The sequence below is a fragment of the Trachypithecus francoisi genome, unplaced genomic scaffold, assembly GCF_009764315.1.
Source record: "Trachypithecus francoisi isolate TF-2019V2 unplaced genomic scaffold, Tfra_2.0 Lachesis_group15, whole genome shotgun sequence".
Lineage (NCBI taxonomy): Eukaryota > Metazoa > Chordata > Mammalia > Primates > Cercopithecidae > Trachypithecus > Trachypithecus francoisi.
The window spans coordinates 21,755,375-21,782,907 of record NW_022681460.1 but is presented as its reverse complement, the minus strand read 5'-3'; positions in this window follow the sequence as shown (position 1 = coordinate 21,782,907).

Genomic DNA, 27,533 nt, shown 5'->3' with positions numbered 1-27,533 from the left:
ACTAGCTGTGTACCAATGGTAGAAGTGTCCATGATATTTTGCACAAATATATCCACCCTCAAATTATTTGTTCTTTGAATTGATTTGAAGAGGGTATCTTGATGGGCATTAGAATTCATACTATAATGTTAATTTACAAACAATGCGCTACCTTTTAGGTTTATATTTCTGGAATAGTGACTATTCACAAAGATTATAAAGAAATTTAAAAAGTGAACTTGGAAAGAAATACACATATATTTCACCAGAATAATCAGCCCAAGAGAAATATAAAATGGCAATAGGTAGTTTATTAGCACCTGAAATTTTTATGTAAGCTCCTTTCCCAATAAAACAGTTATAATGGCTTTTGCAAGAGATGATATGATATACCTTTCTTTACAACCATGTTAAATCGTTATTCTCATATTCAAAATGAAACAGGTGGAAAATTTGGGTCTGCATTTGATTTCTGAACAGTTACTTACTAGAGAGTAAGTGCCTTAGTGCTTGAGATGTTTTGGTCTTTCTAAATATGTTCAACATAATTGTGCATAATCCATTTAAAATTTGTCTTGATGGATTATTTATACTTAATGTTTCTAAACATGAATCAGTGAAGAAATCTGAATGAATTAGATTTTTTCAAAATCACAATGCCAAAAGCACTTTTACTCGCCTTTGGGGAGTATTAAAATTTATAGTCAGTACTGTCCTATAAATTAACATACATGGAAATACAAAGTTAAACTGAATGACATAATATTAAACTTAAATAATCACTCTCTTAACCCTTTTGTAAAGTGATAAAGTGATAAATTTGTAAAGGTTTAAAAATATAACTAGAAAATTTTATAATGAACACTGAGATCTGACTTTAATACTTGGGTTGTAGGATTTTTTTTTTTTCTTTTTTGAGACAGAGTCTTGCTGTGTTGCCCAGGCTGGAGTGCAGTGGTGTGATCTCGGCTTACTGCAACCTCTGTCTCCCGCATTCAAGCAATTCTTCTGCCTCAGCCTACCAGTTAGCTAGGACTACAGGAGCCCGCAGCCACGCCTGGCTAATTTTTTGTATTTTAGTAGAGACGAGGTTTCCCCATGTTGCCCAGGCTGGTCACAAACTCCTGAACTCACCTAATCTGCCCATGGCAGCCTCCCAAAGTGCTGGGATTACAGGCGTGAGCCACTACGCCCGGCCTGCGTTGTGGGATATTTTATAATAGAATTAGATGAAAGACTGCTTTCAATCAATAATGATGAAGTAATGATTTACCTAATTGTATGTTTTGATCCAGCCAGTGAAACTTGAATCTAGAAATTTTAACAACCTTTTTATTTGTCATAAAACATAGTTTTATTTATGGTAGTAGAAATAATCCATCTCGTGTATATCAAACTGGTAGTCTAATCATATAGCAAGAACATCTACTACCCGTGTTCAAATCCTTGAAGTGCTATTTTAAAACCTCGTTTTCTGCTACTCTTACAAATTAGCTAAAACTTCGAATGATTGGGAAATGTGCTTACCGTGTCCAGAGACCTGGTGAGAGGCATCACAGAAGGCTATTGCAATACCTTTTTATTCTCAAAGAGGTAAAACATCTAGCTTAAATGTCCAATTTTGTAAATCACTATGATATCAATGAATTTTCCTTTTTTTTTTTTTTTTTTTTTGAGACGGAGTCTCGCTCTGAGGCGCTCACTGCAAGCTCCGCCTCCCGGGTTCACGCTGTTCTCCTGCCTCAGCTTCCCGAGTAGCTGGACTACAGGCGCCCGCCACCACGGCCGGCTAATTTTATTGTATTTTAGTAGAGGCGGGGTTTCACCGTGTTAGCCAGGATGCTCGATCTCCTGACCTCATGATCCTCCTGCCTTAGCCTCCCAAAGTGCTTTGATTGCAGGTGTGAGCCACCGGGCCAGGCCCATTTTTTTTTTTTTTTTTTTTTTTAGGAAGTAGATGTGAAGGTGTCCCAGGATTATGAATCTGGAAGAGTTTGAAACAGGTTTCTTGTCATTTGACTGATACTGTTATGTATTATTATGGTTAAATAATGTCTTGGTTATTCTCTTTGTTTCTTTCACCCTCACAACAATTATTGACTTCTTTCTTAAAAGCAGGAGGCTGATGCCTATAGACTACATTCCTTGGATGCTCCTTCTGGAATGCTGGGCATTTGAGGAGCGAGGAAGGAGAGAGAGAGAGAGAGAATCCAAGCTGATATCTTTAGTTGTCACTGAATCTCCAAAGGACTGTAGCTCCTGCTGGGTGATCTCTCTCCAAGACCAAGATCTCAGTGTGCTCTGGGTTTCTCCTCTTGTCCCTTCAAGCCGAGGAGTGGGTAACTGATTGTTGTTGCTAGTTTCTTGATGCCTCTAAATCATTTATATGTTTCCTTAACTCTCCCTTAACTTTGTAATGATTTTTTTTGTATTAAATTCTCTTTATTTAAACCATCTAATTCAATTTGAATATTGCCTAATACAAATAAATCTCAAGTAGATTAAAATTTTTATTTTCTATATTTAATGACACCAAGGAGGGACTTTCTCAGCAATATTTAGGGACCAGTCATAACCATCATTCTTGCATTAGTTCTTAATTAAATCTGAGTTCCTTATACATCTGTGTAAATATAGAATCTGCTCTCAGAAACGCAATTGCACACTTACTAAGTGTTACTTACTTACTCAAGATCTTTTGTTTCAGCCCAAGTAGCTTAGTTTATTTTATCCTTTTTCTTTTTTATGTATTTTTTGGTTTTAAGATTCTATTTTTGGTTCACTTTTGGGTCAGATATTTCTCCCATTTTTTCCCGTCACCAATAGCAGCTCTTTCTCAAATGGACTAGAGAAATTCATTCTGTATTATACATCCATGTGCATCATTAGATGACTCCTTTTTAATCTACAAGGTTTCGTGGTTATTATTTCATTAGGTTTTCATTTTCATTTATGTGCATAAAAACACTTTAGACTTTTCCACACAAGATCTATGGACCCCAAAGAGGCTGAATATTACTTCTAATAATGTTATGTTTGTGTTTTAATTTTTGAACATTTTGTGTTTTCATTTTTGCACCGACACATTCCAGATCTTTTGAATAAGCCAGTTATAGTCAGGCACTGCCACAGATTTCCGCACTTACTTCGTTGTTGCATGAGTACAATAACCCTAAGGACATAATCCCTAATTTTATGTTTGTGTATAATAAAGTAACATCATAGAAACATTTTAAGTCAATGTTGAAGGTCCATGAGAAATGGCATTTTCAGTGTTCTCTACAATTTTAAGTGTCTTGGGAAGGATAAAGGCCTCAAAATTTCTAGTTAATATCCAATAAGGCTCTGCATAATAACTAAATGAAGTATTGAACAGGTACATGAGTGAATGACATGTTTTTATATTGCTTTTTATGAATTAAAATAATTCAAAAAATAATTTTTTAAATTTCTCTGGTTCAATTGTTTGTTCTTTTTGAGGACTAATTTATACTTGATTTTATTGACCTTAACTGGTGTTCCTTCTAGTTTACTTCGATCTTTAATATCTTTACTTAAGCTGTTTTATGTGAGATGATTATAGATTCACATGCAGTTGTAGGATATGATACAGAGGAACCCCATGTGCTCTTTACTTACTTCCCCATAATGGTAGTATTTTGGAAAACTAGAGTATAATATCACAAACAAGATATTGACATTGATACAGTCAAGATACAAAACAAGTTGGGCACAGTGGCTTGTGCCTGTAATTTTAACATTTTGGGAAGCTGAGACAGGAGGATCGCATGAGCCCAGGTTGAGACTGCAGTGAGCCGTGATGGATCACACCACTGCATTCCAGGTTGGGTGGCAACTCTGTATCAAAAAAAAAAAAAAGACTTCTTTCCTTCTTTCACTGAAAAGATTTTTAATTCTTGACAACTACTAATCTTTTCTCCAACTCTATAATTTTGCTATCTCAAGAATGTTATATAAATGGAATTTTACAGCATGCAACTTTTTGGAATTGAACTTTCCCACTTAGCATAATTCTCTGTAGATTCATTTATATTCTTGGGTGTATCAAAAATCTATTTTTTTATTATTGAGTACTATTCCATGGTATCATTATCATGGTTTGATTAATCATTCATCTGTTGAAATAATTTGGGGCCATTTCTAGTTGTTAGCTATTACAAATAAAACTGCCAGGAATGTTTATATACAGGGTTTTGTATAAGTTTTCATTTTTCTGAAGTAATTGACCAGAAGTGCAATTGCTGGGCTGGTGAATAGTTGTACATTTAGTTCTTAAATCTTTCTAAAGAAACTGACAAACTGTTTATCAGCGTGGCTATACCACTTTACATTTCTAATAGCAATGGGTAAGTGATCTAGTTTCTCCACATTCTTGCCAGCATGTTGTGCTGTTACTACTTCTAAATTTTTGCCATTTTGCTGGATGTACAGTGATATCCCTTTGGGATTTTAATTTGCATTTCCCTAATGGATAATCAAATGTAACATCTTTTTAAAAATGTTTTGATTTTTAATTTTTGTGGATACATAATATTTATATGGGGTACATGTGATATTTTGATATGAACATACACTATGTTGAGCAAATCAGGTTAATTGGAATAGTCATCACCTTAAACATTTGTCTTTTCTTTGTTTTAGAAACATTCTAATTCCATTCTTCTAGTTATTTTGAAATATGCAAGAAGTTATTTAACAACTTTTACTGTGCGTGTTTGCCATCTGTGCATCTTTTTTGGTGAAAACTCTGTTCATGTCTTGCAATTTTCTAATTGAATTTTTTGTTTTTTAGCTGCTAAGTTTTGAGAGTTCTTTATATATTCTCAATACTAGTTCTTTTGTTAAATATGTGGTTTGCAAGTATTTTCCCCCACTCTGTAGCTTAGCTTTTCATAACATTTCATAGACCAAATGTTGTAATATTCAATGAAGGCCAGTTTATCCATTTTTTTCTTTTATGAATTGTGCTTTTCGTGTCAAGTCTAGCCTTTAGTCTCAAATATTTTCGCCTATTTTTTTCTAAAATATTTATAGTTTCTATGTTTTACATTTATTTCCATGATCCATTTTGAGTTAATTTGTATACTGTGTAAGGTATGACACTTAGTTTGACCTTCCTTCCTTCCCCTCTCTCCTCCTCCTTCTCCTCCTCCTCCTTCTCCTCCTCCTCATTTTCCTTCCTTCCTTCCTACCTTCCTCCCTCCCTTCCTTTTCTTTCTTTCTTCCTTTCTTTCTTCCTTCCTTCCTTTTCTTTCTTTCTTTCTTTCTTTCTTTCTTTCTTTCTTTTTTCTTTCTTTCTTTCTTTCTTTTCCTTCTTTTTCTTTCTTTCTTTCTTTCTTCTTCTTTCTTTCTTTCTTTCTTCTTTCTTTTTTCTTTCTTTCTCTCCTTCTTCTTTCTTTCTTTCTTCTTTCTTTTCTTTCCTACTCTCTTTTTTCTTTCTTTCTCTTTCTTTCTCTCCATCTCTCCCTTCCCTTCCCTTCCCTTTTCTCTTTTCTTTCTTTTCTCTTTTCTTTTCTTCCTGCCTTTGGATGTTAAGTAGTTTCAGCATATTTATTGAAAAGGTTATCGTTTCTCCGTTGAATCGTTCTTACATCTTTGACAGAAAGCATTTCATGTTTGACAAAAAGTATGTGTGTGGGAAGCTATTTCTGGGTTCTCCATTCTATTTCATTTCTGTGTGTCTATCCCTCTGTCAATATTATAGTCTTGATCCCTACAGCTATATAATCAGTCTTGAAATTAGGTTAATTGATTTTTTTATTTTTCTTCTTGAAAATTAAAATTTATTTAGCTATTCTAGAGCTTTTATATATAAATATATATAATATATATATAACATAAAATATATATTACATATTTATATATATTTTATATATATATATATATATATATATATATATATATATATATATAAAATAAACTTTGGTTGGATTTTTTTTTTTTTGAGACAGAGTCTCACTTTATTGCCCAGACTGGAGTGCACTTGCACAATCTCAGCTCACTGCAACCTCTGCCTCCTGGGTTCAAGTGATCCATTGGCCTTGGCCTCCCAAAGTGCTGGGACTACAGGCATGAACCACTGTGTCCAGTCCTTGCTGGGATTTTGATAGAAATTGCATGAACCCTTTTTATCAGTTTGAGGAGAACTGGAACCTTTGCCTTGTTGGGTCTCCCAAATCATGAACATGTTGTCTTTGCATTTGTTTAGATAATCTGTAATTTTTTTTTTTTTTGGCATTGGTTTTTAGTTTTTGGTGTATAAGTCCTGGACATGTTTTGTTAGATTTATACCTCAGTATTTAATTTTTTGAATGATTATATATAGTATTGCATTTTAAATTTTAGTATCCATGTGTTTATTGCTAGCACATAAAAATGCAACGATTTTTCTAGGTTTATATTGAATCCTGAAACCTTGCTGAATTCATTTATTAATTCTAAAAGGTGTTTTGTGGGTCTCTGGAAATGTTCTACATTGATCCTTATATCATCAGCAAATAGGGACTTTTATTTCTTCTTTTCCAAGTTATTTCACTTTGATTTCCTTTTTCTTGCATTATTGAGTATGTAGAAATTTTCAGCAGTGTGTTGAATAAGAATGGTGAGGGCAGACGTTCTTTATTGAATTTAATTCTGTTTCTCTTTCTAGTTTATTGAGTTCAAACTTCAAATTGTCTTTAATTTGTAAAGGTTCTGGCCAGTGCTATTTCTCTTATGTGTAAATTTGCACACAAGGCTGCAGATGGCAAAATGAACAAGTATGCCTTCCATTCTTATCTTCAAGTTCCTAAGAACCACATTAAACATTAGTACAAAAACACGTCTTGAGGAACACCAATTGTAAGTCCCCTTGCCCTGGCACAGACAATGCTACGTCCTTTCTGTATAAGATCAGTTACGTAGGGGTAATAAAATCGCCGAACAAAAAACTTCCAGTGGAGCCACAAGATTATTTTTACCTTAACTGTTTCTACAAGTTGAGGCAGGAGAAGGAAATAGGAGCAAATTTGATAGTATAAAGCCAAGAAAAACCACAGAGTCTTATTTCTAATGACAGGCAAGTTTTTTAGGTTCCAGGGAGTCTAGGAATCGTAACATAAACAGGCCGAGGCTCAGAGATTGTTCACATTTTGGCTCCATCAACAACCTGGATATTACCCGGGCAAGGATCTTTACCTCTCAAAGTCTAGCTTAACATCTTTAGTTTTAATTTAAGGGTGAAATTACCTACCTCAGAGAATTAGTCTACGAATTAAATGAGAAAAAGTATGGTCTGTATATGGTGTAACTAGTCTGCCACAAAGTCAGTATTCAGTAACAATTTGGTTTTCCTTTTTCTTCCATTATTCTGCTAACCTAAAGTGCTTGACAAAACCTATGGTAGAACTAAGGAACAGAGTGGGTGGCATTTTTTTAGAAGGTGTGTGACTTCTTGTGAAGTGAAGACAGCAATGCTACACAATGCTTCTGTAACAACCATTTGTTCAATAGAAGGTACAGACTCACACAGCTATTGATATAAACATATTTGTTTGAGAAATTGTATTACATTGTAAAATATGTGTACTGAACATCTTTGGAGACAGGTATTTCTTGCACAGTGCATAGCAGCTCTTTTATATGGGAAGAAACAATCTCACATAGAGAATGAGAATCCACAGAACAAGAACAGAACCAACTTGTAACCAACTGAGCGCAAACAGAAGACATCTAGTTAGACCCACAACAGGATATTTCCTAGTGACTCTAAGATTTACTCTAATGAAGAAAGATCCGTAGTTTACTCCAGAACTGCACTAAAGTTATCCTTAAACAAAATCTGTAGTTGACTATTTATTGTGAGTATAACCTTATTGTTCTGAGATCTTGATAAATGACAGATACTGATAAAGAATAATTTTGTTTGCTTCATTTTAGTGTTTTTCATTTAACTTTGAAAGTTCTTATGAATTATTCTCTTTCTGTGAAGAGGGCTTGTATCCTTTTGGGTGTGCCACTGGTTACACAATTGTTTATGAGTTGGATTTATTAAAACGATTTCACAAAAGGAAAGACTAAAAATTATTGCAAATGTCAAAGAAGATTATCGTTTGGGTTTATCCCTGAGCAGTATCAGACTGTCATTAAAAAAAAAAAAAAGTATTCTTATTTCCTGACTGAAATTATTGCTCCCAAAACAAGGGTGACAGGATGAAAAGAAAATACATTTTTCTGAGAGGCTCAAGAGCTGATCTTTGACTCTTCCCTCTTTCAAATTAATAACATATTTTTGAATATTCCTGATAAGGAATGATGTGGCAAATCAAGATGCTCCACCTGGCTGTTGCCCTTTTAGTAGGCAGGGGCTGATGAACTGTGTAATTACATCAGTGTTCTCAACAATACCAGGGGTGCAGTAATGTTTTTCATCTTTTCCATTATTGTCCACTTAACTATGAAGCATACACTCATTTGGCATTCTAAGCACTTTTGATGGATTTACACTGTCAGTAGAATTTACAGATTATGCATTCCAAAAGATAAGAGGGAATAGTGTCGTAGGAAAAGTTTTTAGCACAACTCCTCTTGCCAACATTAATTTTTTTTAGCATTAGTGTGTCTAAGTGTACAGAAGGAAGTAAACATGGATGAATGTAATCCAAATTAAATTGCTGAGGATATTATTTTCCATTTGGTTTGCTTTGGGCTTATAAGTAATAGTTCTTGATGTATACTTTGAAGTATGTCCTGACTTTTATTAGGGATGTCAAAATAATGTTCAGAAAGCTGCATCACATGCTGTTGCATATTCTTTTTGGATATACTACTTTCTTTTCTTTGTTCTCCAGCAACACATGCAGAATTAGGCCAAGTGAAAAGCAATAAAATGTTGAAAAAAATGTAATATGAAATTTGAAGACCAAATATCAGAGGACTATCAATTCCTTGGACTGTGAAAATTTTATGTGATCTAATAAGAAATAATTTGAGATTTCTCACAATCTATTTTAGCTTTACTTACAAATTGGATATACCTTATGATAGAGGATATTTAAAAAATTGGGAAAGTGTAGGTTTAAAATCAAATTGACTGAGAGATTTGTTATACAAAATATCTCCTACTCCTATTTAACTCACATGATACACATATCAAAAGAGAAAATAAATATGATTTATACTGATTAAATTTTATTTTGAAACTGAAAAAATATTTTAAAGTTTGGGTTTTGAAGAGTTCAGCAGGACTTTGCATTACAAAATAATCAAATTCAGCTTTTACATCATATGCACTCTTTCATTCATGATTTATAAGAGGTGACTCTGCTATTTTAGGGGTTCGTTGAGTTTTCTAAGTAAACATTTAGAATCTCAGAAAGATATGTCTAGCTATCAGAAAAGAAAACAGATTTTTAGAGAACAAAAGAACCTACTTATTATCAAGTCCTGAAGAGTTTTTTATTCAGCTTGCATTTTGAGTAAATGCGGAGTTGCTTCATGAAAATGTAGTGTGAAGTGATGTGTATCAACATCGTGTTCAGATGTGTTTCTGATTCAGAGACATCTATTCAGATCATATGGAAGTCAGTTTCTGAAGGAAATAAATACCCAAATAAAATTAGAACACAGGCATTCTTAGGTAAGGGGTCACTGAGCAAAGATTATTAGGTAGCACACTACCTAATGTTGCTAAACTATAACCCACTATGATTTTTCTCTTTGAGGATGTAGCTGGAAATTTATTTGACACTTGAGAAGTTTCATGTGCTGGATGAGCAAAGAACTGTTTTGATTTTATTTGTTACTTTCATGTTCACCTATTTTGAATAGAAATCTGTCTTTTTAGGCTACCATATGGCTTTTGATTTTAGAATCTCGAGATATAGTTATTTATATTTTTCCTTCATAAAAGTCGAAAGATAAAAGCATTAAAGCATTGGCTGGCAAAGATATTGACTTACAAAGAATCGTTCGGGTATATTATGCCAGTGGCTAAGTGTCCTGATAAACCTCTGGGGGTTCATGCGGATTCTCCAAAGAGCGTTGTAGAGGAGAGGTACTGGGTTAGGGGGGTGACAGAGTAGGCAGTCATGTTCTGGAATCCCCTGCTTCTGTCAGGACAATTTCACTTTTATTTCTAATAATTTTCATCTTCTGTGTAGAACTTTCATGTAAAAAAAAAACTTCCAAATAAAATTTCAGTACACTACTACTGGCTGAATTCTCAAATTTTCATGCTTTTAAACAAGACATTGAGTAGAATTTAATTCAATGCAATCCATCAACAAATCTATTAATTTATAGTGTCTTCTTTGTGGCTCCCACTTTTCTGTATATTTTAAAGTATTCAAAGAAGGACAAATATATGCTATCTTCTATAGTTTAACAATTATTTTTAAAACGGAACAAGAAAAATAAATCACAGTAGAGTTGTTCACTGAACTCTTCTCAAGCAGGAAAAGCTCTTTATTTAGAAACAAACTCAAGGGGATAGGCATCAATAATAATAGGTCATTACTGATTTATTTTGTCTTGACTGATATGAGACAAAGAAACAGCTAAACTACTACTCTAAGAAATAGACAGGAATTTAGGGTTGGGTGAGTAGTTAGAGTAGAAGGTTAGAGAAGTAATCAAGGTTATAATCTAGCAAAAGAAAATACAAATTTAAGAGAAAAGAAGTTGTGGGATATAAGAAACAGTTATGAGCAAAAGAGCCGGTCTATTGCATTAAGTTAAAGTAAACATTGATTTATAATTTTAAAAACTATGATCTGAACTTTAAGGAACAATTAATATAATGTTTGATGTCACAGGGAGGGAATGAGAGGACAAGTCTGGAGAAACAAGTTCTCTTTTTGAAAAAAGACACGATCTTAGATTGGGTTAAAGAATATCCAGTAAAAGCAGACTGAGTAGACTAAACTTAAAGAGAAAGAAAGATTATATAGCACAATTAAGACTCTTGATATAATATACATTACATACATAAGTATATATGATAACAAATACAAGTTTCTCAAAGACATGTGGAATGGTCTTTGAAAGTATTAGACTGAATAGAAAAGAAAAGAAAGAGTCTCAAAGGAGAAAAAAAATAAATGATTTTATATAAATCACATTCTCTGACAACAATGTCATAAAAAGTAATAAAACTAATAAGTTTCAAATCTGCCTCTAGCAATCTAAAAATTAAAAGTACTAATTACAAACTATTTAAAAATAAAGAAAAAAATTTTAAAAACAAATAATAAAGAAAAAATAATAGTAATACATGTGGCCAAATGGTTCTCAACTGATATTTTGTAACTCTAAATGCTCAAAGGAAAAAAAATTTTAACAAACTAGAAGAACAATTAAATATACTTAAAGAAAAATTAAAAGTGAAATATTCATTAATTATATTCATTAATAAATTAGAAAATAAAAGCAAATTAGACTTGCTCAATAATACCTAAAATTTGTACTTTCAAAAAGATTAATAAACCAGAAAAATAAATAGAATCGTGTTTTCAAATCCAGCCAAACAAGACAGTCTGTGCAAATACATGAAAATATCATAGGAACAGAAGGAATATTAAAAATGTCATCTGATTTTTTGTTGTTTGTAATAAAATCCTACAGGAAAGATAAAATAGGGAACAAACAATTTAATGTAAAGATACCAAGACTTGTGAATTTAAAAATAAGTAAATGAATCAAAAATTTTTTCTCAGCCTCTTCAGATAGCAAATGTTTCTAAAGTTAAAAAAACTGGCTCTAGTTAAGATAAAATTCAAGGCACTGAAAGGAAAACTTGGTCTAAAGATGAAGCCCTTGTTAAGACCCTAGAAAGATTTGAGATGGTATCTCACAGATCCCTTCAAACAGACAAAAGACCCTGTAAGGATCTTAAGAGAATGTTTTGCACAACCTCTCTGTTAAACAGTAGGACTTCTGAGAATCTTAAAGGTGTGTTCCTTCTTCAGGCTCACAAAGCTCCCAGGAAATAGCAGTTTCTTTCAAAGATATTTGTGGGTTGATTAAAAACTGGCACACAAAACCTCTGAACGTTTTTAAAAGAATAATACAAGTTCGAACTGAAAGGAACAGGGAGGGAAAAGACAAAAATAAAAAAAAAAAAAAAAGAAAGAGAGGTTTTTGGACTTCCTAACTTTTATGAGTAGGATGCAGGCATAAAAACCTATTCTACTGCAAATATGGGCTGAATTTTATGAAAATGAAAAGATAATCCAGAGGTGAACCCAAAAGCCTTTATGGTAGGGCCAGGGAACCACAGTGAACAACTCCCAGGTAATAATAGGATAAGCCCTGATCAGGGAACTAACATTATGTGCCTCTGGATTTCAGAATTGCTAAGGACTATTGATTCTTGTGAGCCCAGTTGACTCTTGTGGACCTCACACTTCTCTTCTTTAAAAAAAAAAAAAAATTTGTTTCAATAGCTTTTGGTGTAAAGTGGTTTTTGGTTACATGGATGAATTATAATATAGCGGTGAATTCTGAGATTTTAGTACACTCATCAACCAAGTTATGTATGTTGTACTCAATATGAGGTTTTTTATCCCACACCCTCCACCTCCCCTTTCTGAGGCTCCAGTGTCCATTATACCACTCTGTGTGTCTTTGCATATTCATAGCTAAGCTCTCACTTATAAGTGAGAATGTATGGTATTGTATTTGGTTTTCCTTTCCTGAGTTACTTCATCTGGAGTAATGGCCTTCAGCTCCATCTAAGTTGCTGCAAAAATACATTATTTCATTCGTTTTTCTGGCTTAGTAACTCCTTGGTGTGTATATACCACTTCTTTATCCACTCATTCGTCGATGGGCCCTTCGGTTGGTTCCACATCTTTGCAATTGTGAATTGGACTGCTGTAAACATATGTACTTTCACCTTTTTGAATGGGTGTGTGCAAAGTGGTTGTCCTAACCCTATCTCACCATTGTGTGTTGAATATTTGTTTTTCTTTATTTTAAAAAATCTTTAATTGACAGAAACTATACTCATTGAGCTGAACCTAAGGAGCTATACCTGAGCCTTATCCACACTTCAACCTGGTTAATTAACAAGCTCCTGGATTTTGAGCTGATTATAATGTGATGATACTTATGGGTCTTGAGAGAAGAAATGAGTATATTTCCTACATGGAAGGCATGTAAATTGTGGCCAGAAGGTAAACTGTGGCGGATTGTATTTTCCTAAAATTGCTCCATATTTATATTTAGTTATTATATTAATCACACATGAACTTCTTATGGAGCGACACTGATATTCTTCCCATCAAGACTGGGGAGGATGGGTCTTTATTACTTCCCCTTAAATCTGGGTGGGGACTATGGTTGAACTGACACTATTTGACTTCCATGGCCATGTCATAAAAGCACCTCCCTGAAATGCTTACTCTTACAACACAGCCACCATAGTGTGAGGAAGCCTAGGCCACCTGGAGACAAGTGAGAAAGAATGCTCCAGTGACTAAATATGAGGGAAAATATGGGATTACATTTTGGTGGAGAAATTTCACAAAGTAGGTTAGGTGTAGAACGTTTAGGGAACAAAGTCATAAAGAAAGAACCTACCATATAATATGCCTAATTATTTTGAATATATGTGAATATTATATAAACAGTTATCTGTTTTCAATATCTCAGATAGGAAAAATAAGTCAATATATACACTTGAATTTAATTATACAATGATCATTTAAACCACATAGCCCAGGAACAGAGACTCACAGTGGTTTTCAACCAAGATGAGAGAACAGAATCATTTTTCTCCCCCTCTTAAACGAGGCCTTTACTTGAATCACCTCAGTACCTTCTCCTTCTCCCAGCCTATACCCTCTATGTTTTCTTAGTGCTAACACAGACCCCCATTAAGCAGGTGAAACGGTTTGCTTCTGTGTCCTCGCCCAAATCTCATGCCAAATTGTAATCCCCTTGTGTTGGAGGACGGGCCTGGTGTGAGGTGACTGAATAATGGGGGCAGACTCCCCCCTTGCTGTTCTGATAGTGAACGAATTCTCACAAGATCTGATGGTTTAAAATGGGTGTGGAACTTTCTCTCTCTCTCTCTCTCTCTCTTGCTCTTGCTCTCGCTCTCTCTCTCTCGCCACCATGCGAAGAAGGTGCTTGATTCCCCTTTGCCTTTGACCATGACTGTAAGTTTCCCGAGGCCTTTCAGTCATGCTTCCTGTTAAGCCTGTAGAGCTGTAAATTAATTAAACCTCTTTTCTTCATAAAGTACCCAGTCTCATGTAGTTCTTCATAGAAGTGTGAAAACAGACAAATAATAAATAATGATTGAAGAGATGAACAGACCTCCCTAGCACATTGACAGGTACTCTTCTAGGTGCTAGAATTACACACTTGAATAACCAATGATTCTTGTCCACAAGGAACCTCATTTCAGTAGATTGTTGACTATCTCATTCTTTCAGCAGAATCTATTTTGGGATTTTTGTCTTTTTCTGGATTGCCTTTTTAGCTCTTTCAACTATTTCCTCAACATTGTTTCAACAATGCATGGCAACCCAGTTTTCTTACAAAAAATTTTCTTAGAAGGATAGGCAAAGATTTCTCCTAAATTAACTTTATTAAAAAATATATATATTATAACTTAAAAATATTCATTTTCCTCCTTAGAATATACTTGGATTTACTGGTTGTTAAATAACTCATTTATTTTATATATTTATACAAATAAAATGTATTTTGCGGTATCTATTTCATTGTATCTAAAAATAAGTGAGCAATATAGTCATTACGGCTAATTTAAAGTAATTATTTATTATATGTTGCAGCAAATGAGACCATTCCCACAAAAATCTCAGATCAAACTAGTTCAACCATTATGGAAAACAGTATGGCGATTCCTCAAGGATCTAGAACTAGATATACCATATGACCCAGCCATCCCACTACTGGGTATATACCCAAAGGATTATAAATCATGCTGCTATAAAGACACATGCACATGTATGTTTATTGCGGCACTATTCACAATAGCAAAGACGTGGAATCAACCCAAATGTCCATCTGTGACAGACTGAATTAAGAAAATGTGGCACATATACACCATGGAATACTATGCAGCCATCAAAAAGGATGAGTTTGCGTCCTTTGTAGGGACATGGATGCAGCTGGAAACCATCATTTTTAGCAAACTATCACAAGAAGAGAAAACCAAACACCGCATGTTCTCACTCATAGGTGGGAAATGAACAATGGGATCACTTGGACTCGGGAAGGGGAACATCACACACCGGGGCCTATCATGGGAAGGGGGGAGGGGGGAGGGATTGCATTGGGAGTTATACCTGATATAAATGATGAATTGATGCGTGCTGACGAGTTGATGGGTGCAGCACACCAACATGGCACAAGTATACATGTGTAACAAAACTGCACGTTATGCACATGTACCCTAGAACTTAAAGTATAATAAAAATAAATAAATAAATAAATAAATAAATCTCATATCTCAAGATTTTAACTTTCTGCTAATTATGCTGTATAAATTAGTGAAATACTTTTATTTTAATCCATGCCATGTTAAAATGGTCATGAAATAGAAAATCTAAATATAAAATAGAATGCTTTATTTTCACTGCTTTCAAAGATATATTCTGAAGCAATCCTGAAATACAATGGCTTATCTTCACATGAAGCATGATTTAGAAAGTTAGAGAAGTGAAATGTTTTTGAAAAAGAATTTGTACCTTTTTACATTCTTTTTTATTTATTATTTATTTATTTATTTATTTTTTTGAGACCATCTCATTCTGTCACCCAGGCTGGAGTGCAGCGGCGCGATCTCAGCTCACTGCAAGCTCACCTCCCAGTTTCACGCCATTTTCCCGCCTTAGCCTCCCGAGTAGCTGGGACTACAGGTGCCCGCCACCATGCCCGGCTAATTTTATTTTTTGTATTTTTAGTAGAGATAGGGTTTCACCATCTTAGCTAGGATGGTCTCGATATCCTGATCTCGTGATCCACCTGCCTCGGCCTCCCAAAGTGCTGGGATTACAGGTGTGAGCCAGCCACCATGCCTGGCCTCTTTTTTACATTCTTTATGAATATGATATGGAAATTATATTTATAATTAATGTAATTCCTTGTGAATAATATTCTCAGAGTGGGCAGGCTTTAAGCACACTCTTTCTCTGTGGTAAAGTACTACTGCTTTGCTTTTCACAGAAAACACAAAATAAAAAGTATTAAATAAGTTGTTTTAAAATGTATTCCCATGTTGTACAATGACAAAGTGGATTTATAATTTTACTAAAACAAAATAGTAGGCTGTGTTATGAATTTATCATAAGGGAGTCAACACAGTAGAGTAGCTAAGGCCCAGATGCTGGAGCCAGACTTTGTGGATTCCAGTTCTGGCTTTGCCAAGTACCGGCTGAGGATCTTGAGCAAGTTACTAAGCCTATCTGCAAATGAAATAACAACATGGCCTATCCTACAGAGTAATAGTGATGATTAAATGAGTTCATATATATAAAGTCTTTAGACAGTATCTGGCATATTGAAGGGGATTAAGAATAGTCTTTTTGTGTGTAGTCATTGTGATATATTAAAGCAAAATTTCAGTACTATCCATTTGGTAAGCAGAAATCTCATTTTTCCAGAAGGATGCTAAGAATTTTGTACATAAGTTGTTTTTTGTTTGTTTGTTTGTTTCTTTTAGACGGAGTCTCGTTCGCTCTGTCACCCAGGCTGGAGTGCAGAGGCACGATCTCAGCTCACTGCAGCCTCTGCCTCCTCAGTTCAAGCAATTCTCCTGCCTCAGCCTCCCGAGTAGCTGGGACTACAGGTGCCTGCCACCATGCCTGGTTAATTTTTTTTTTTAGTAGAGATGGGGTTTCACCCTGTTGGCCAGGCTGCTCTCAAACTCCTGACGTCAGGAGATCTGCCCACCTCAGCCTCTCAAAGTGCTGGGAATAGAGGCATAAGTCACCATGCCCTGCCCATAAGATTTTTGTTTTTTGGGTTTTTTTTTTTTAAGTGCCTTTCTTCAGCTATACTTACAGCTCTACATCTCTCTCTCTCTGTCTCTCCAGGCATACGTGCTGTAACCTCCTTTATATCTTTTAATTTATTATGGCTGCATATGATCAGGGGCTTTATACATGAATATTTGAATTTATAAATGTATACATACCTACGTATTTGTGTTACAGACCTTTTAGTCAGTAATGTTTCTCAGAGATACTTTCCTAGGCTATTATTTTTTGCTAGTTTATAGGATTTTCACATAGAAATCTTTTTAATGGCCCTATTTTGACTATGGTCTTCTCAGCATATTCTTCAACGAATATGTAAAAATGATGAATTTTGGTTGCCACAGCCTCCAGGCATGGTGTTACTCCGTCATTCTACTGTTTTCTAAGAGATTGCCTTTGGAGAAAAACAAATGTTCAATTATCCCTAGAGACATTGAAATTGCTGAAGGTACACAACTTTGCATCCTTGCTTATCTAGTTGTATGGGCCCACATGTGAAGACCGGAGAAGCCAGAGAACGTTCATGGGCAGGCTTTGCTCACTCTTTGTCACGCCCTTCTCCACTGACGGTGGGAAGAGTGAAAAACGCTGAAGTTTAGGCCCCTCTTGAAAGGTGGCTGTGCTATAATTTGTGTGTGTATGTATACAAACTGGCTGATTCCTTTTATTATAAATATCTGTGCATCAATGTATCAGTATTCCTGTTTATGTCTCCTTAAGATGGAGTATAAGACTTGTGTCCAAGGTTCCAAATGTAAAGGGTCTTATTTTATGGGGTGGACACCTACTGCCTGGACTATGCAGCAACACCCTGTTTATTCTGGCAATGCTGCTTCTCCCTTTTCTATGTTATTTCCACAGAACCTTCCATGTGTTTATTCAACTTTGCTCCTGCAGTCACATTTTATTTTCGAGGGCCAACAAATCACCCAATTTTGGTCTGGAGGATCTTCCCAACATTTATGGACCAGGGACTAAGAAAGAGGCAGGTCAGAATCTTACTGGTAGCTGAAGCTAGAAATTGTGAAGCAGTAAAGCTATCAGAGGCCCTACCTCTTTTTTTTTTTTTAATTTATTTATTTATATAGTGATGAACTTGAACTCCTGGCCTCAAGCAATCCTTCCACCTTAGTCTTCCAAAGTGCTAGGATTACAGGCATAAGCCAACGCACCCAGCAAAGGCCCTGTTTCAACATGGAGAGCAAGTCAGTGTGCAATGAAGGGAGAGATAGTTTACTTATGGTAACACTGGTAATGTCCTGATTGCTGTAAAATTCCCAATTTCAGTGATGCCTGAAGCCCTACTATATCCTTGTTCTTTGTGGCCAGATTATTTAACTTTCCCTTGGATTCCAGTAGTCTCCCCTAAATCCTTCTTTTTTTGTTAAAGTAGCTTGAATTGGAGTCAGAGGAACAATTGTCCAGAAGCCTGTAACAATTAATTCCCACTAGAGCAGGAGATGAGGATACCCTGCTGGCAATGTGCATTTTATTTCTCTCAGTTTAATAATTTGTAATGGTTTTAATTTGCATTTATTTAACTACAAGTGAGGTTAGATTTTTTTCATATACTTATTAGCCATTGGTATTTCTCTTTTATATATTGATATAGTTTGGATATTTGATCCCACACAAAACTCATGTTGAATTGTAATCCCTGGTGCTGGAGGTTGGGCCTCATGGGAGGTGTTTGGATCATGGGGGTGGATCCTTCAAATACTTGGTCCTGACTTTGTGATAGTAAGTTCTTGTGAGACTTAGTCATTTTTAAAAGTGTGTGTGGCACCTCCTCCCTCACTTTCTCTCTTGCTCCTGATCTTCCATGCGAGACACCTGTTCCCCTTTTGCCTCCTGCCATGACTGGAAGTTTAATGGAGCCTCCCCAGAAGCTGAGAAGATGCTAGTAGGCTTCCTGTACAGCCTGTAGAACAGTGAACCAATTAAATTTATTTTCTTTAGAAATTATCCAGCCAAGACGGGCAGATCACAAGGTCAGGAGATCGAGACCATCCTGGCTAACATGGTGAAACCCCGTCTCTACTAAAAAATACAAAAATACAAAAAACTAGTCGGGCGAGGTGGCGGGCGCCTGTAGTCCCAGCTACTCGGGAGGCTGAGGCAGGAGAATGGCATAAACCCGGGAGACAGAGCTTGCAGTGAGCTGAGATCTGGCCACTGCACTCCAGCCTGGGCAACAGAGCGAGACTCCGTCTCAAAAAAAAAAAAAAAAGAAATTATCCAGTCTCAGTCATTTCTTAATAGCAATGCAAGAACGACCAAATACATGTATGTTGGTTAGTATTTTTATTACTAATTCACATATTTCTTTAACTTGCATAGGCTTTTTACACTTTTATACATAATTTCTAATTATAAAAGCAATACTTGATCATTGTAGAGAATTTATCAAACCTGGAAAAACATGGAGAATAAATATTAATTTTTTGGTGTATGTCCTTCCAAGTGTTTTCAGTTCCAAACCACCTCTTTAAGTGTCACAAAATTGAAGTTGCACTGTTTGCCGTGACCTGCTTTGTAGAACATTTACAGTTTTCTACACATTAGATTATATCACCTGTGAACAAAGATCATTTTACTTCTTCTTTCCAATGGGAATGTCTTTCATTTCTTTTTCTTGACTAATTTCTCTGGCTAGGACTTTTGGTACTATGTTGAAGAAAAGGGATGAACGTAGGCATCCTTGTTTTGTTCCTGATCTTAGAGAAAAAGCTTTCTATATTTCACCATTGAGTATGATGCCTGCAGTGGGTTTTTCATATATGACTTTTATTATGTTAATGTAGTTTCTCTCTGTATTAGTTTGCTCTTCCTGCCTTAACAGAATGTCATAAACTATGTGGCTTAACAAACAGAAATTTATTTTCTCACAGTTCTGGAGACTAGAAGTCCGAGACCAGTGTGCCAGTATGGTCAGGTTCTGGTGAGAACTCTCTTCTTAGCTTGCAGGTATTGCCATTTTACTGTGTTCTCACATAGTAGAGAGAAAAAGCAACCTCTTTGGTGCCTCTTCTTATAAAGGGACTAATCTAATCATGAAGGCCTCATCTTCATAACTCCATCTAAACCTAATTATCTCTGAAAGGCCCTATCTCCAAATGCCATCATATTGGGGATTAGGGTTCAACATATGAATTTTGGGAAACACAATTCAGGCCACAGCACCTTTTACTCCTCATTTTTTGAATGCTTTTATTATAAAAGGTTGAATTTTTCAAATGCTTTTTCCACATCAATTGAGATGATCATGTGATTTTTTTTTTCTGAATTCTGTCAATGTGTTTTGTTACATTGATTGAATCTTGTATGTAGAACCATCCTTGCATTCCAGAATAAATTCTACTTGCTTATGGTGTATAATCTTTATAACATGCTGCTAAATTTTGTTTGCTATTCTGTTGTTAAGGATTTTTACATTAATATTCAAAAGGGTTATTGGTCTGTAGTTTTCTTGTCATTTATTTGTCTTGTTTTTGTATCAGGGCAATGCTCATATCATAGAAAGAGTTAGGAAGTGTTTTCTCTCTCCTCTTTGGGTTTTTTTAAAAGTTTGGGAAGAGTTGATGTTAACTCTTTAAATTTTGGGTAGAATTAACCAATGAAGCCGTAAGGTACAGAGATTTTCTTTGTTGGGAGACTTTTGATCACTAATTCAAATCCTTACTTTTTATAGGCTTTAATTTTCTATTTATTTGTATTTCAGACTTGGTTTTGTATTTCTAAGCATTTGTCCATTTCATCTAGGTTACCCAGTTTGTTGGCATACAATTATTTGATATGCTTATATTATAAAATTACTTACATGCAAACTGTTTTCTTTTATCCTTTCACTGATTTTAACCTTAGAAAGTCCCTTCTCATCTTAAAATTAGTCAAATGTTCGCCCACATACTTTTTCTAATTTGTACACTTCAAAAACTTTTAATGTTTCAAATCAATCTAGAGTTAATATTGACATAGAGTGTAAGGTTAAAAACTAAACTGATTTGTTCATGCAGCTAGCAAATTATCTTGCACATTTGTTTAATAATCTTTCCTTAACATAATATTCTCTTTGTGTCACATGCACGCACACACACACACACTCACACACACAATCTCTTTTCTTATTATTCTTGTACTTAATATTAATGTGATAGTATCTTATATTCTTAATCGGTACACTTATTTCTGTTCTTTGAGTGGACAGATTGGGAAAGGAAAGTTTGGAATTATATCTACTACTTTGGGAAGCTTAATAAATACAAGCACTATATGAATTTTTCATTGACAGTTGACCTTGTTGCTGTCCATCAAAGACTTTTTTTCTCTTTTTCTCACTAGTGGTCTTTCTAACCACGCCTTGTTTCTTAAAGTATATCACCCCATCTTCTCTGATATCAGTTTTACCTCTAGATTCCACCTCTCTGATGTTCTTCCTTTGTTTTCTCTTTAGTAGCTTATCCTATACATGGTTCTTAGGATTCTAACATCAGACTTATTTTTAAATTTCCTAATATATATTCTTTCCAAATGACCCCCCTGCTTAATTATTTGATGATCGATTAAACCCACATACATTTATTTTCATCCATATCTTATTTCCCTTAATTCCAAAACCATGCATCTATTTTTCTATAAACAATTCCACTTGGCTGTGCTGTAGATGCACGAAGCTAACTTTCCAAAGATTATTTCTCATTGCTCCTCCAATGCTTTTGTTATGGGAGTGCTGAAAGAGGAAGAGCATGGTCACTTTAAATGATACCGAAGTGGGGAGGGGAAGTGCTAGATAGAGAAAGGCAGGTACCGGGCTAGAGCTCCACCCCCACGGACCTAAGTGAGAACAGGCGCTCCTGCTTTCCGGCCCAATTGTTGCATTTTCTAAGACCACCCTTGCTTGTCACCACCCCAGTGTGAGCTTATAAAAACTGGAGGCCCTAGCAGGCAGACACACAGGTGACCAGACTTGGAGAAGAGCACATCAGTGAAGAAGAGACAAGCAGTGGATGGCGAGAGGACGTCAAGGGAGCACCCTGACGGAAAAGCACTCCAACAGATGCCAGCACGCCAGCAGACCACTGACCTGAAGTACAAGGCGGAGTTTGGCCCAAGCAGCCGGAGGAGAGCCAGGGCAACTCCATGGAAAACCATTTCCCTTCTGGCTCCCCTATCAGCTGAGAGCTACTTCCTCTCAATAAAACTTTGCACTCATTCTCCAAGCCCAAGTGTAATCTGATTCTTCCGGTACGTGAAGGCAAGAACCTGGGATACAGAAAGTGCTCTGTCCTTGTGACAAGGTAGAGGGACTAACTGAGCTGGTTAGCACAAACCATCTGTAGATGGCAAACTGAAAGAGCATCCTGTAACACGTGCCCACTAAAACTTCAGGAGCTGTAAACATTCACCCTAGACACTGCCTTGGAGTCGGAGCCCCACAGCCTGCCTACCTGTATGCTGCCCTAGAGGTTTGAGCATCAAGGCACTGAAGAAGGGAGTCACACCCCCATTCCATGCCTCAGAGGGGGACAAGGGAATTCTTCCCATTTCGCTTTCACTCTCGCAAACCTGTTTCTCCTCCTGTACTCTATGTTGTCCTTGATACCCAAACAAGAAACCTAAGAATCACATTAGATTCTTTCTTTTTCCTTTGTCATCCCATCACGTTTGCCAAGCCTTTATCTCCACTTCTACCTCTACTGCCTTAGTTTACGTATTAATTTTTACCTGAATTTTTTCAGTAAACTCCCTACTGGTCTCCTGCCTTTACTTTCTGCCTTCTCAAATCACCACATTGTAGAGTAGCATCTGGATAAATAAGCTTAATAGCTTCCCTTCCTGATGCCCCCAAATAATTTCACTATTATAACATCTTTCTAGAATGTCCAAAGGCAGAGCCTTGAGAAAAAAGGTTACAATCTGACAAGACAGTACTCTGCAGGAAATAATGGGCAAAGAACATCCATAGTTATTATTTCTTTTTTGAGACGGAGTCTCGCTCTGTCGCCCAGGTTGGAGTGCAGTGGTGCGATCTCGGCTCACCGCAAGCTCCACCTCCCAGGTTCACGCAATTCTCCTGCCTCAGCCTCCTGAGCAGCTGGGACTACAGGCACCCGCCACCATGCCAGGCTTTTTTTGTTTTGTTTTGTTTTTTTGTTTGTTTGTTTGTATTTTTAGTAGAGACAGCTTTTCACCTTGCTAGCCAGGATAGTCTCGATCTTCTGACCTCATGATCCACCCGCCTCGGCCTCCTAAAGTGCTGGGATTACAGGGGTGAGCCACCGCGCCTGGCCTATTTCTATCTTGAAGAGCAATTTGTGACACTTACAATTTTTCTAGGGAAAAGATAAAAAATAGGGTCTAAAAATTAGTTATGTAAATGTGATTGGAATGCATTTCAGATAATTTGATGGGAGAAGGTATGTTGTAACCTGGGATGTACACTTTGATGTCCTTCCTCTCTAGTGCCACAGGAAACTCTTCTTTCTTTTTGAGTAATTTTTCTAAAATGCAAATCTAATGATGCCCCTTACCTGCTTTAAAGTTCCAATTATACATAATACCACAAGAGGCCCTAGAACCAGACTCCTCCTCTCTCCGGTCTCATCTTCTCCAGCTCTGCCATGCTCAGTGAACATTAGCACATTTACACCTTTTTAAGAAGTCTCTGAACGAGTCATATTATTTAAACTCTTTTTTGCTCATCTGGTCACTATTCTAGCTCTTCTTTGTTTACTTGTCTTTTAAACCCATCTAAAGTATCTCCCTTCCTGAAATGTTCCGAGTTATCCACAGGTTAGAACTACAGTAGTGGATGAGCACAGTCAGGTTGGGATTGAATACCATCTCTTAACATGAAACCTTCGTTTTCTAGTCTATGTAGTCATGTATAGGCATACATCACTTAGTGACTAAGACATCTTCTGAGAAATTCATTGGTAGGTAATTTTGTTCCTGAGTGAACATCATAGAGCGTACTTCCACAAACTTTGATGGTATATCCTAGGCTGTACACACCTAGGCTATAGGGTATAGCCTGTTTCTTCTAGGCTACAAAACTGTGTAGCATGTTACTGCACTGAATACCATAGGCAATTGTAACACCATGGTAAGTATTTGCGTATCTAAACATAGAAAATGTATAGTAAAAGTACAGTATTATAATCTATAGGATATCATTGTATATGTGGTTCATTGTTGATTGAAACGTGGTGCATGACTGTAATTAGCACCTACCTGTACTGTATAGTTCAGAAGAACCTAGGAAAACACAGTATTTGGCAAATATTAAGTATTATAACAGTTAATACGTAAATTGAGATTTTTTGGTAAAAATTTTAAGGTTTTTGCATTGTTACTTGGCATTTAATTCATTTTATATCCCTTCAAAGTTTGTGAAAAACCGTAGGTTCCCAAGAAAAGCATTAACAGCATGATCTAGGAAACAAACCCTCTTTGCTCATATGGAAACTATCTCCTGACCTCTTTATTTACTGAAACCGAATAGGGCTACATCACAGCTGAGGCTGCTTTTTGTAAACTGGCTGATTTTAATCCATTTGGCTTCAGAGTATGACCCAGAGTGTTTTTATAGCTCACATTGAGAATGTTTTTACTGAATTCTTGTACAACATGAGCTATATAAGTCCTGTGAGTTCATTGAGAGGTTACCACTACCTTCATGCCATTATTTTCTTTTGTTTTTGTGGGCGGGTTGCATATTGTGGGTGAGTTCTATACCTAAACTACTATTCTTTACACCTGCACATTTTTTAAAATTATACTTTAAGTTCTAGGGCACATGTGCACAATGTGTCGATTTGTTACATATGTATACATGTGTCATGTTGGTGTGCTGCACCCATTAACTTGTCATTTACGTTAGGTATTTCTCCTAATGATATCCCTCCCCCTTCTCCCCGCCCCATGACAGGCCCTGCTGCGTGATGTTCCCGACCCTGTGTCCAAGTGTTCTCATTGTTCAATTCCCACCTATGAGTGAGAACATGGTGAACACCTGCACATTTTAAGAAATAATGCTTAGAGTAGAAGTGTTTGGGCTCTAGATTCAGACTGCATAGGTTCAAATTCAGCTCTGCCACTTACTAGTTTTTTGACATTATACAAGTCACTTTATTTTCCAATCATCTATTTTCTATGTCCTGCTAGTGATAACAGCAGGATAGTTAGGAGGACTAAAAATTATGATTTATACTAAATATTTATCTCAGTGCAAGGGGATATCCCAGTACCAGGGGAACCAACCAAGTGATTAGAGGTTGGGGCTTTCAGCACCGCTCGCTGACCTCCAAGGAGGGTAGACAGAGTGGAAGTTGAGATCTGAGGTATCTGACTTTATTGTCAGATAATTTTATTTTGAGCTACATTCATGAAACCAGGAACTATGTCTTATTTATTTTTGCATCCCCCACATTAATGAACTTCTTAATGAAGTAGTCTGTATACTTTGTCTCACTTTCCACTTACCCCTCACACAACCAGAATTTAGTATCTGTTCTTATCATCTTACTGAAATTGAAAATACTTTACTGATCTCCCGTCCATTGTGGATTGAATTAAGTTATCAGCAATTAATATTAAATTAATATTTTATTATTAAAAATAAAAATTAACTTGTCCACTTTACTAATCTTTATATACTTAACTAATGTACAACATTAAAGTGAGAACTCAATGGCAGACTTATCTCTATTTTTTCTTGAGATCTAGAAATCACCATCTAGAGGTTAATGATTGTTAAACAGTATATTGTTAATACTTTCAAGTTTCAAAACTATTCACCTTCACTTAGATATGCATTTAATTATCATTTGTCTTTTATTCAAGATGCAAGCATACATATTTCATTAGGGAGAACAGCTCAACCAGGATTACTTTTGGTGGATTTTCTAAAGAATTTCTCATGAAGAAAGAACACAATGATGTCTGGAGATCTGGTAAAAGTCTAAGTCTGCAAATACATAATTTAAACATTTTTTTTTTCTACAAGGAACTATAAAATTGCCACACACCCTTAATCCTCCCATTATCATGCATAATATGCTTAATAAAATCTATTTTATTAAGGACAGAGTAAGTGAATAATAGCACATAAGGTACTAAAAAAAAAAACAAAAAAAAAAACAGGAGCATTAGGAGAAATAGCTAACGTAGATGACGGGTTGATGGGTGCAGCAAACCACCATGGCACGTGTATACCTATGTAGCAAACCTGCACGTTCTGCACATGTGTCCCAGAACTTAAAGTATTAAAAAAAAAAGTAAACAAAGAAAAACCAATATTTTCCTTTTCCTTAGTAACTACAACCTTGAGTAGATTTGCCCCTTTTTGCCTCTAGAGAATTATGAAGACATAGCTTTAAGATTTGGGGATTATGTGTCATTGACTCTAGTTGGACAAGAAAACATAAAAGGAATTGTGAGTGAGGAATATGTAACTTTTAAAGAAGTGCTTCTACTAGAGGATCCCAGCCAAGTATTGCAACCTGCAAGACCCTGGTTTGTAGGTTGCATTGGATAGAAACCCAGTGGGAAATACTGGTGCTGAGGTTAGTGGCGGGTGGAACCTTCTCAAGACATTTTCACACATAAATATTTTTGCGATTGGAATCATTTCAAATGGAACAAGCTGACTTGCACCTGGCTTTCGGTAAATTATTTAATAACAATGACCTCAAATTTCAGTCTGTTCTAAATCACTAGTTCACAAACATTAATCACAATCACTGGCGTAGCGGGAAGTAGTGCTCAAAAAATTATGTTCTGGGGCCAGGCCCCTGCAACCCCTAATTCAGTAGATATGGGTTTGGCTTGAGTATATATTCATGCTTCACAGCTTCATGGGTATATGCTCAACCCCTCTTCCAGCTATTATCTCGTCCATGTGCTTCAACTTCCTCTTTTTTTCTTGCTGTAAAACAGATATCATATCTGTGTGAAAGTCTAAATAAAATCAATACAAAGAGGTTTGCCAAAAATGTATTACTTTGATTAATGTCTTGCTTTTATCACTTGTTTATGTTTATCATTATAGTTTCATTTTCAAACTCAGTGCTCTGCTGGTGATGATGTTGCTGATGCAACAGACACAAGGATGTAGAAACAGGATGACTCTCTATTGAAAGATGAATATTAGCTGTGCCTTGGTATCAGGAATCCAGACCCAGTAACCAAAATTGACTTTTCCTGTCTCATTCTTCTTACCTACCTTTCTTACCTGACTCCCAACTGTGCTGTAACGCCATAGTTTCCAGCCTCCCTTGGGACCTGCACATCATTGGTCTGCACTGCAATGCTGATTCTCTATCTTAGGTACCAGTTCCCCATACCAGGTCTGTAAATGTCCTAGCATCTCTCACATCCCTTCACTCTGCCTTCTGATCAACCACCTTCTTCATTCTCTTCCATTTTGATTTAAATTTCTTGATGAAGTAGTCTATATACTTTCTCTCACTTTCTAAGTACTCCTTATACAACCAAAATTTACTATCTGTTCCTATGTTCCTACTGAAGTTGTTCTCTCAG